The 12,353-nt window shown below is 40.4% G+C and overlaps 1 long non-coding RNA gene across 1 annotated transcript in view; it reads left to right on the forward strand.

Annotated features, from left to right (window-relative positions):
• Positions 1-11,643, forward strand: part of LOC138163108 (uncharacterized) — a 78,563-nt gene extending 66,920 nt beyond the window's left edge. Inside the window, exon 3 of the long non-coding RNA XR_011168797.1 lies at positions 11,521-11,643. This is a non-coding gene — a long non-coding RNA (uncharacterized lncRNA). The remainder of the gene's footprint in view (positions 1-11,520) is intronic.
• The last annotated feature ends 710 nt before the right edge of the window (positions 11,644-12,353 follow it).

Raw genomic sequence — 12,353 nt, forward strand, 5'->3', positions numbered from 1 at the left:
TTTATGTCTGTCTGCCTAATGATGTACTCTACTGTGTGCCTGTTCTTTGTACTGGTGCTATGGGTAGTTGTGGGGGGCTGCCCCTCAGGTTTATAGAGTGAATAGATGGAGTGAGGAAGACCCAAGTTCAAATCCAGCCTCCCATATTTCCTAGCTATGTGAACCTGGGCAAGTCAGGTAAGGTCTGTCTACCTCGGTTTCCTTATCTGTAAAATGGGGATAATAATAGCACCCACCTCACAAGGTTGTGAGGATCAAATGAGACACTATTTGTAAAGCACTTCACACATGGTAAATGCTATGTAAATGTTAGGTACTGTTACTATTACTATTGATTATGTAATGCCATCTCAGTAATGACTTTTACTTTGACCTAATTGTGCCACTGGTTGTCCATTAAAGGCAAATGCACTGGTAGGGGCTTTTTAGCTATGGTTTTAGGAGTGATGATCCTAGCGAAGTCATCCTATGAGGAAGGAAGTTGGGGGCCTACTCAGAAGGGGCACTAGACTTACCATTCCTATGTCAGAAGTATTATGAGGAAGTGCTCGGTAAACCTTAGAATACCATAGATATGGGTGCTATTCTGGTACCTGCCATATTAGCCATTTAAATCTTTCTCACACAAATTTCCTCTTCTACACAATGGGGATAACAATCCCTGCCCTATTTTACAAGGTTGTGACAACTAAATGTAAGTAGGCAGATGGGTGCTTCTTGAAGGCAGGGACTTTTTCCCTCTTTTTTTGTTCTTTTTAATCCCAATACCTGACAAGAAAGAAAATACTTTAAAATGTTTGTTGCATTAAACAATGCATGTGAAAGTGCTCTAAAAGTGGGAGGTATATGAGGAGGAGGAAGAAAATAAGAATGACAGTGAAGAGGAGGAAGAAGAAGAGGATGAGGATGATGACCAGGATGAAGAGGGTGAGGAGGATGATGAGGAAGATGATGATGAGGAGGAGGAGGAGAATGATGCCTTAAGATGAAAGCCTCTAGAGACAGGACCATAGTGTGTGCACACCCCACACGCCACACACCTGGCATATTATGAGTGTTTTAAAACAAAATGGGGGGAAGCTTTCTTTCCTTCTCTCTCTGTCTCTGTCTCTCTCTCTGTCTGTCTGTCTCTGTCTCTCTGTCTCTGTCTCTCTCTCCCTCCATCTCTCTCTCTCTCTCTCTGTGTCTCTGTGTCTCTCTCTCTCTGTGTGTCTCTCTCTCTCTGTGTCTCTCTCCCTCTTCCTCTCCTCTCTCTCTCTCCCTCTCTGTCTCTCTCCCTCTCTCTCTCTCTCTCTCTCTCTCTCTCTCTCTCTCTCTCTCTCCCTCTGTCCCTCCTCTCTGTCTCTCTCTCTCTGACTCTCTCTCTCTGTCTCTCTCTCTCTGTCTCTCTCTCTGTCTTTCCCTCTCTCCCTTCCTCTCTGTCTCTCCCTCTCCCTCTCCTCTCTCTCTCTCTCAGCCCCTCCTTGCCATGAAGTTCACTACAGGGCCTCACAAGTCTGGCACTCTCTTCCGGGTCAATTGCTGCTTTTTCATTTGCTATGCTCTGGAGCTTCCTCATGTCAGAACAATGCTGGCATGCATCGGAATGCAGTGTATATTCCAGGCCCTGGGGAAGATCCATATACCATATGAAATATGAAAGCAACAGCGAGCCCACTGGAGGCCCACAGACATGTCGACTCCCCATGATGAATTTAGTGGGATATCAGTAAAGGTGGCTATTAGGGGGACTATGAGTGGTCGGGGAATGGAAGCAGCAGCACATCTCCTCACATTCTAAAAGGGTTAGTTTGGGAGGCTGCTGTTTTTTATTTATTCTCCTGGTGATTCTACAGCAACCTTTACTGATAGAATCTTTCCCCTTAAGACTGTCCTATGTAGATGATTACAATGATGCTTCTGGTAATGAATGAACCAACAAAAAGGAATTTATTAATCACTTAATAAAGGCAAGGCAATGTGCTAAGCACTGGGAATGCAGACAGAGGCAAAAGAAAACTTCCCCTCAAGGAGCTCATATTCCAATTGGGAAAGACAAAACACATTAGAAAGTTTCAGCAGCAATTCGGAAGAAAGGGGTTAATAATAACTGACACTTATATAGCACTTTAAAGTTCATGAAATGCTTTACATAAACTGTCCCATGGCAGCCTCACAACAACTCTGGGAAGCGGGTGTTAGTGTCTCCATTTCAGAGTCAAGGGCATACACTCAGAGGACCTATGGTTACATAACCGATGTCAAAGGAAGAATTCAAACACAGGTCTTCTTGGCACTAAATTCATCCACCACTACACCGTGCTCCCTTCTGCTTTTCTTATTGACATCATCATAGATAAATCCCTCATAGCAAGGGCTAGAGCCACAGTGACTAGGTTTCTAAGTTGAAATTCTATGAAACCATGTATGCATAATAGTAACAAGGAATTTTCTCCAAAGTCATCATTGTCATCATCATCATCATCACAAACATTTATATAGTGCCTACTGTGTTACAGTCACTGTTCTAAGACTTTTCAAATATCATCTCATTTGATCTTCACAATATCCCTGGGATGGAGGTTCTATTATTATCTCCATTTTCTTAACAAAGAAACTGAGGGAAACAGAGGTTAAAGTGACTTGTCCAAGATTATACAGCTAGCATTATAGGCTGGATTTGAACTCAGTTCTTCCTGACTCCAGGAAATGTGTGTATGGGTTGAAATTTTCACTCAACTGATAGCAAGTTAATGAAAGGTAGAAAACCCAGTTTATTTTGGTTTCATCTGGACAAGATCAGAAGTTCTGGGTCAGACTAGAATTAGTAGAAGCATACACATATGACCATTTTTGTCAAAGAATAAAAACATATCAAAATTATCACTTGTCCCAAGTATTCACTGATGGAGATAGTTGTTACATAGGTGAAATCACAGGTCAAAACAAAAACAAATATAATCTTGTTTTCCAGACACATTGGAATACTGCTTAATACTCTTTTAATTGTTGGAGATAATAATGACTCAATTCTTTGTGCCTACATTAAAGGGTAGAGTTGGCAGGAGAGCTCTGGGGACAAAAGATACTCTTCCTTCTTTGAGAGAGACATTCATTGCTCCAGACTCTTTTTGGGCGCAACTCCAGGAAGGAGAAAGAAACGTAAGAAGAATATGACTTCTCAAAATGTCTCTGATTTCCAGTTTGCCCCTCTGTAGATTTTGGGAAATGTCCCCTTGGGTGAGATCAAAGCCTCTCTCTTGGTTAAGCAATATCTCAGCTTGCTCTTAAATGAAGAGGTCTTTCACTCTCAAGTATTTTCTGGTATATTCTAATCTAAAGAAATTTTTGTTTTTGTTTTCTATCTCTTTGGATAAATGGGTTTATTCACTATTCACTATCTGTGATGGTCTTTTGTGTAACTAGCAGTTTTATTACTCTCTTCATTAAGAGATAATGACCAGGGAATCAACTTTAACTTGAAAAATTATTCCCTTGCACTAGAAATATTTACGTGAGTCCATAGACATAATTCTAATATAGTACTTCCCTCTCATAAAATAAGATGGAGTTGGCCAGTCTCATCTCCCTTCTCTTACTCTCAAGGCAGGATTCACACAGGATTCTCCCTTGGAGAGAGGTGGACGAGATTCCAGAGATCTCTATCCATGTCTCTCCTCAAGCTTCTTGCTTTTAGACCTCCCATGTGGAATATATATTTTATTCAAAAACTCCTACCCAAAATTCACTTCATCTCCCATGGAGCCTATGTAATAGGATTTAATTAACAAGACTGGGAATGGGAGATACGGATTTGAAGACAGGGTTACAGGACCATAAGATTACAGTCTGGACAAGAAGTTGCTGATTATCTAGTTCAAACTCCCTATTCTACAGATGAATAAATGGAGGCTTGGGGAGGTCATACAAACTGTTTAAGGTCACATAAGAAGTAAGTAACTGAACTGGGATTGGAATCCAGACCCTCTGAGGCTAAATCCAAGTGTTTTTTTTTTTATCAGAGAATGTGTGTGCACCTTATGTATGTATGTGATAAATATATTTCCTCCTTATCACAGGTGCTTCTGAAAAGTAATTAACAGCTGAGTAGAAACTGCATTGTTCTTATCTAAGGAAACCTTCTGCAGCCTGGATAACCAGGGCACGCTCTAAAGGTTGTAGAGTTATCATGAAGACCCCCAAGCAAAGGCCAAGTGTGCATACAATGCAAACAGTTCAGACTCTCTCTGCATGCCAGATGAAGATGAACAGTTTTTGAAGGATTTCCCTTTAAATATCAAAGTTACATCTATTTGGAATGTGAAAGACACATCATGCATTGACTGCACCTTGCCATGTAGGAGGACCCACAGCAAATGTAATTTAATTTAGTCACTAGCTAATAACATGGTGAAAAAGTCAGATGCTCTGTTGGACTAAGAAACTTCTGTATTCCCCCTTTGGTTCTTAAGGAAGACACAAAGGGAGGGGAGCAACCTTTTGTCTTGAGAAGTTAAATTTTAGCTTATGTCTTTTTGTCATATTGACTTTTTAGGGTTTTGATTTCCACCCTCTTATGGATCTATGACCTCATCAATGTGGGTCCTCCATCTACAGATCACAACTTGTCCATGGCTTCTCAATGGATGACTCTTGTCCCTATCTTCCCATCATTTCTCCATAGGCAGTTGCCCCAGATGCTGGGGTCCATCTTCTAGATCTCTTGACATTGTGTGGATATTGATGGAGAACATGAGTTGCTCTGCCCTTGCCACTTGACCGGCCCCTCTTCTTTTCCAATCATATGCTTGTATTCTTTTGATTTATTTTAGAATAAGCATTAAAAACCTTTTGTTGTATCATGGACGCATTCAGGCAAGCTGACAAAACCTCCAAATCATGTTTTTAAATGCATAAAATGAAATGAAGCACATAGGAAGCCAATAAAAAGGAAATACAGAGGAAACCAATTTTATTGAAGTAGACTTATCAGAATGTATATAGTATACTTATTAGTATGTATATAAAAAACTCAATTTATGACCCCAAGTTAAGAACATCTATTTTAGAGCAACAATTTCATGATTGACATGGTTTAGTAGGATGTCACTAGACAAAGATCTTGTATTTAGCTAAGTTCATGTTTACTGATGAGTCTCAAACAGTGTTGCCCTCTTCTATCTTTACCATCATTCTATCACCATACTCATAATAACCAATACATTTATCAAAATATGATATGCCTCCGACTCATATCCTCTCATACTTAACTAGGGTGATTCTTGGAAAGTAGACAAAAATTTCTGCAAGGTCCATGCACCAAGATTCTCCAGAATAGCTGAATTTGCCAGAATGTATGTTTCTTCAGCTTAGCATTCAAGAAAGTAAGGTCACAGGGCAGCTAGGTGGTGCAATGGCTAGAGGGCTGGCCCTGGAATCAGGAGGACATGAGTTCTGAGTTCAAATGCAGTCTAATATACTTATTAGTTATGCGACCCTGGGTAAGTCACTTAAACCTAATTGCCTCCAAAAAAAGAGGAAGAAGAAATTAATGTCACTTCTACATTATAGTAAGATATTGTAAGAGGACTTTCTTTTTTGTTCCATTCTCTAATTTGACCCTGTCCCTTTTCAAAAGTGTGTGCTTCCAACTTCCCTCCCTCCAACCTCCCCTCTCCTCCATCATCCCCCCTCTCATCCCCTTCCCCCCTACTCTCCTGTAGGGTGAATGCCCTATTTAGTGTGTATGTCATTTCCTCCCTAAGCCAAATTCAATGAGAGTAAGGTTGACTCATTCCCTTTTGCCTTCCTATTCTTCCTCTCCATTGTAACAGTTTTCCCTTACCTCTTCTATATGAGATAATTTACCCCATTCTGTCTCTCCCCATCTCCTCTCATTATATTCCTCTCTGACCTCTCAATTTCACCTTTTAAGTATCATCCCTTCCTATACAATTGGTCCTGTGCCTTCTGTCTATATATACCTGTACACATATATACAGGCACTCACATATGTATTCACATGCCCATATACCCTACTATATAGACATATATATGTATGTATATGTATATATACATTTATATTTCCTTCAACTATCTTCATACTGAGAAAAGTTTCATAAGTTACAATTATTGTTTTTCCATGTAGAAATGCAAATAGTTCAACTTTGATAAGTTCCTTATGTTTTCTTTTCCCTGTTTACCTTCTCATGCTTCTCTTGCTTCTTGTATCTGAATATCAAATTTTATATTCAACTCTGGTTTTTTCATCAAGAATGCTTAAAAGTCCTCTATTCCATTGAATGACCATATTTTCCCCTGAAACATGATACTCAGTTTTGCTGGGTAGGTGATTCTTGGTTTTAATCCCAGCTCCTTTGACCTCCAGAATATCATATTTCAAGTCCTTCTATCCCTCAATGTAGAAGGTGCCAGATCCTGGGTTATCCTGATTGTGTTTCCACAATATTAAAATTGTTTTTTCTTGGCTGTTTGTAATATTTTCTCCTTGATCTGAGAACTCTGGAACCTGGCTATAATATAGGAGTTTTCTTTTTCGGATCTTTTTCAGGAGGTTATGGGTAGATTCTTTCAACTTCTATTTTGTCCTCTGGTTCTAAACATCAGGGCAATTTTCATTGAGAATTTCTTGTAGGATGATTTCTAGGTTCTTTTTTTAATCATGGCTTTCAGGTAGTCCAATAATTTTTAAATGATCTCTCCTGGATTTATTTTCCAGGTCAGTGGTTTTCCCAATGAGGTATTTCACGTTGCCTTCTATTTTTTCATTTGTTTGGATCTATTTAATAGTATCTTGATTTCTCATAAAGTCAGTAACTTCCATTTGCTCCAATCTAACTCGGAAGGAATTATTCTCTTCAGTGAGTTTTGAGATTCTTTTTTCCATCTGGCAAATTAGGCTTTTTAAGGCATTCTTCTCCTCATTAGCTTTTTGTGCCTCTTTTGCCATTTGAGTTAGTTTATTTTTTAAGGTATTATTTTCTTCAGTCAGGTTGTTGACTCTCTTTTCATGATTTTCTTGAATCATTCTCATTTCTCCTCCCAATTTTTTCTCCACTTCTCTTATTTGGTTTTCAAAATCTGTCTTAAGCTCCTCTATGGCCTGTAACCAATTCATATTTTTCTTGGAAACTTTTGGTGCAGGAGTTCTGACTTTGTCGTCTTCCTCCTGCTCCATGCCTTGATCCTTTTTGTCTCCCCAAAAGGAATCCAAAGTCAGACCACTGTGCTTTCCCCACTTCCCCCACTTGCTCATGTTGCCACTCAATCACTTGACTCTTGAGCTTTTTGCCACAGTAGAACTCTGCTCTCAGAGAGTAGAGTTTTGTCCCAAATCGCTGGAGTTTTCTCAGCTGCCAGAGCTATTAGATGGGTGCCCTCTCAGAAGCCTCCACTGGCTCTGGCACACTGGTCATGTGCTCCAGGACCTCCACCCAGGACAGGAATTCAGATCCAAGCAGGTTAAAGCAAGAGCGATTACCCTCTGAATGGTTACTTGGTCCCCCTACAATCTGCAGGCCAGGAGCTCTGAAGTAGCCATGCAGCAGCAGCTGCATGGCCGCAGTGCCTCAGCCGCTTCTTGCCCTGGGGGCAGAGGCCAGACCACATTCCTGGACTACCTGTTCCCAAAGTCCACTGACCTCTCACTTTGTCTTTAGCATTTATGGGTTGATAATTCTGGAAACCACCACAGCTGCTGGTGATCCACTCTCCTGATGTCCCTCTAGCTGTGCCTGGTTGGGCTGCCCTGAGGCTAAAACCTTGGACTCAGTGGGGCTGGGCTTGGCTCCCAGCGTGCTGCACTGAACACTTCCTGCTATGCTGCCAAGCTGTCTTCAGCAGGAGGTTAGTTTCTCTCTGTCACTTTGTGGGTTCTGTAGCTCTGAAGTTTGTTTAGAGTCATTTTTTATATGTATTGGAGGAAGAGGAAGTGGGAGCTGCACGGAAGTCCTGTTTCTACTCTGCCATCTTGGCTCCAACCCCGTAACAGGACTCTCTTAAGGGGACTCATTAAAATGGGTTTCAGAGTTTGAAAGTACGGTAAATAACATCTAAGCCATTCATTTTACAGGTTAGAAAATTGAGAATCAAAAAAGTGAAGTCATGCCCAAGGTCACACAACTTGGTCATAGGTAACAGAGCCAGGATTGAAACCCAGGACTTTTGCCTCCAAATTTAGTACACTTACTATTGTACTGCATTGTCTTCTCTGTAAAAACAGAGCAACAGAATCATACTTTTCTGTTGCACCAATGCAAAATTTGTTCATTCTGGATTAATAATAATAATAGAATCTATGTAGTGCTAACTATATAGGGGCAGCTAGGTGGCACAGTCACTTAACCCTCTTTGCCTCAGTTTCTTCATTTGTAAAATGAACTGGAGAAGGAAATGACAAACCACTTCAACATCTTTGCCAAGAAAACTCCAAATGGGGTCACAAAGGGTCAGACATGACTGAAATGGACTGAAAGACAATTATATGTCAGGCACTGTGCTAAACACTTTACAACAACTCTAGGAGGTAGGTACTATTATTATTTCCATTTTGCAGTTGAGAAAAGTGAGGCAAAGAAAAATTAAGAGACTTGTCCAAGGTCATACAGCTAAATAAGTGTCTTGAGGCTGTATTCGAACTCAGGGCTATCCTGATTCCAGACCCAGTGCTCTATCTACTGGGTCATCTAATGGCCTCTTTGAACTCTTTCTTACATATACTTTGTATGGATGGCTTTTGTATTGCAAAATTTTGTAGAAACAGAAAGGACTTCAGCATTGTCCACTCAATCTCAGGGCATAACTGCTTTTAAACTATCTATGATAGATACAATTTTGTATTATTCATGAAGGTCTATGGACATACATTTCTCACACTGTCTTGGTCACCAATGCCAGTGTTTAACAACAACTGCTGAAATAAAATTCGTGCAGTATGCAATCTGTATCTTTCCTACTTCAAGTTAGACAAGTTGGTATTGCATGGTTTGGGGATAAAAGCTTGCACAGTGACTGGATCTCCATACCATCTCTACCTCCTGTTATAATCTAAGAGTCATTTCCATTCTTCAAAGGTCACAGAAATTCACTTTTTCATGTAGCTGGGAAAATGCACTTATGGCCTTGGGGAAACCCAAGGATATAATATTAGAATTCCAGGCTATCCTATATTTAAAAAGTGACAGTGATTCTGGCTACATGTGCTAATTTGCATAGTGTTCACATAAGGATTTACATAAGAAGCTCAATATTCCATGTCACATATATAAAATAAATTCAAGCAAAATGGTTAGCCTCCTATAATTATCTCACTCTCACTCTCTTACCTTTGATCACTCACTTCTTTCCAACTGCTGATCCAAAAAGGAAGGTATTTCAAACAAGAAAAACCTAGACAGAGCTTAAGAAGGACACTCATTTAGGGATGATTGCTGTAAAATACTTGTGGGAATGAGGCAGGTAGCTCCAGGACTGAAAAAAAAAATAGAACAGAGACCCAGAAGGGACCTCAAGAGACCATTTGCTCTATTGGCTTGCCTCCTGTAAGGACCATAATACAACTATTCACAGAGATTGGCACTAGTTCATATGGAGCTGTAACTAGGGTGAAGCAATAGGAGCTTTGTCCTAGGGGCCATATTTTATAGGGTATTGGAATAACTTATACTCTTTTAGCAGGTTAAAATAACTGAGTTTAACACCTGCTTAACATAAATAATTAGTTAAAACAGGAAACTACCGGAGGGAAAGACAGTCTTCTTGTAAATTCCAACTCCTTTGCTTATGCCCTTGATACCACCGTTTACTGTCTCCTTTGGGAAGGCACCATTATCTTTCCAATGACTCTACCGTCCTGCACCTCTGTGGTCAATATGTTGCCAACTCTTGCTTATTTTGCCTCCAGAATAGATTCTGCTCCCATTCCCTTATCTCTCCTCACCTGGATTATTATGGTGTCCTCCTAGCTGAATTTCCTGAGCCCAGACTCTTTCCCCTCTCTAATTCATTTACTCTATAGTTGCCAAATTGATTTTTCCTGTAGTATAGGTCTGGCCATATCACTTCCCTGCTCCAAAAAGCCTCAGTGATTCTCTCTTACTTTTCAGATAAAATATAAACCTCTCTCTTTGATTTAAACCCCTTCTCAATATGGTTCTTGTCTACTTCTCCAGGCTTATTATTCCCCATTACTCTTCCCCCTGTATTTTATGTTTCAGCCAAATGGATCTGCTTCCTCTTCCCTGTATGTGGTATTAGTTCTTTTTTCGTTTGTTTGTTTTTTGGAGGGGGGGTTAAGTGACTTGCCCAAGGTCACACAGCTAGTAAGCAGCAAGTGTCTGAGAATGGATTTGAACTCAGGATCTCCTGACTCTAGGGCTGGTGCTCTATTCACTGTGCTACCTAGCCACCCCAGGATTAGTTCTTTCATCTGTGTGCCTTGCCCATGCTAAGAACGCCCTTCTTCTTTGCATCCACCTCATAAAACCCCCTTGCTTCCTTCAAATCTCATTCCTAGTACAACCTCCCTTCTGAAGATTGCCTTGATCCCAGAAGAAATTCCTCTGTACCCATTTGGGGAATATTTTCTAAAAACACTCGGTTTTTACTTAGAATGGCAGCTTCTTGAGATCCAGGACTGTTTGACTTTGGTCTTTGTATTCCTAAGGCCAGACATAGTGCCTGGACTATAATGCACACAATAAATGTTTATTAAAAGTGTTCACGGAAAGAACAATAACAATGAAAAAAATACCCTGAAACTGAATGCTGTTGTAACTAAAATGACTAAACTTGGCTCCAAAGAAATGAAGAAAAAGTTACCCCCCTTCCTAGCAGAGCAATATGGGTACACTACATCGTATAACCTGCTAGTCTCAGTTGGTAGATTAGTTTTTGCTAAATTGATTTTTTTCTTTCCTTTTTGTTCTGAGTTACAAATGACAGAAGGGGGGAAACACTTAGGAAATGTACGTAATATGAAAACAAAAGATATCAAGAAATTTTTTTTCCCAGAAAGTTTGTTGAATGAATGAATGAATGTTGTGATAGAAATAAGGGTGCCCTAAATATTGGCAAATTGATCTACTAGAATCATCTACCTCCACTTGGAGAAAACCTTAGCTCTTTTGATCAACCAACTCAAAATTATGTACTGAGTACTTACTATGTCCCTAGAATATCTGGTAATGGGATTCTTAAAATATCTTTCTCTGCCAACTGTTTGTGTGGTCATTGTGGATGGAGTGTAGTATTTTATTAAGAGACAGATGTCACTCACTAATAAAATAGACTGTTAAACTTTGTGGGGTGGATGTTCCTGCCCACTTAGAAAATAGCTGGCCCACGAGAGATGCACAAAAGCAAAGTTGTTCCGAAGTCCCGTTACTTCTTGTTGAGTCCCCACCCTAAATCTGAATGTGGCCTCCAGAGAGTTATAGCTGTCCAGGGAGTATAGCTTGTTCTTTTGTGGGAAGGGATGCCTCTGGGTTATTGCCACTGACTCGCCTCATTCTTCTCCTGCAGGTGCTGGAAAGGAGACCCAGTGACCACTGATTCCCCCAAATAGAGATGAATGGAAAAAATTTGAGTTTTGTGCGTGCAAGTGTGCACATTTGTGTATGTGTGGTCCTAGAAGCAGGGAACAGGCAGGGAGAAGGCTGAAAAATAAAGCATTTAAAAATAACACATTTATTTTTTCCCCAATGAGAAATGGAGTTACCACCCCTGGAATTCTTACCCAGGCTATAAAACAAAACAAGAGCCCCACCTCTTTGGGGACCAAACAAAGAAAATATTCAAATGAACATTTTCATGGTGGGTGAGTAGGGAGAGGGAATCTAATTCTCTGTGCTTTGGGAAATGGGAATAACAAAGCCTGGAAGAAATGTATCTCAGTGGACATGCAGCTGCGAAGGGTATTGGCAGCCACCCTCATGGGTGGGTTTGCTGACCTGGTCAAGCACCACCCACAGAATTATGGAATCACTGAGTCTCATAGTTGGAAGAGACCATGGTGATTGTCTACTCTAGCCCAATTCAGACCTGAACAAGAATCATTCCAGCAACATCCTGGACAAGTAAGTGGTCAGTTGGCTTTCATATGAAGTCCTTCAACAAAGAGTAAGAATAGCCTTCTTCCTTAAGCAGACACCTTTGGACATCTCTTAAGGGCGAGGTCAACCTAAGTTACTCTCTGTCAGCCCAAGCCTTCCTCTCAGGAATTTCTACCTGTTGCTTCAATTCCTGCCTTTATAGGTTAGAAAAGGAATGAGACTATTAATCTGTCCTCTATGTAACAGTTCTTCAAATATTTGAAGATGGATATTACCTCCAAGGATTCCCCTTCCTACCTGAAG

The sequence above is a fragment of the Petaurus breviceps genome, unplaced genomic scaffold, assembly GCF_028583685.1.
Source record: "Petaurus breviceps papuanus isolate PSGF00001 unplaced genomic scaffold, PetGlider_PUasm1.0 187, whole genome shotgun sequence".
In the NCBI taxonomy this organism is placed as follows: domain Eukaryota; kingdom Metazoa; phylum Chordata; class Mammalia; order Diprotodontia; family Petauridae; genus Petaurus; species Petaurus breviceps.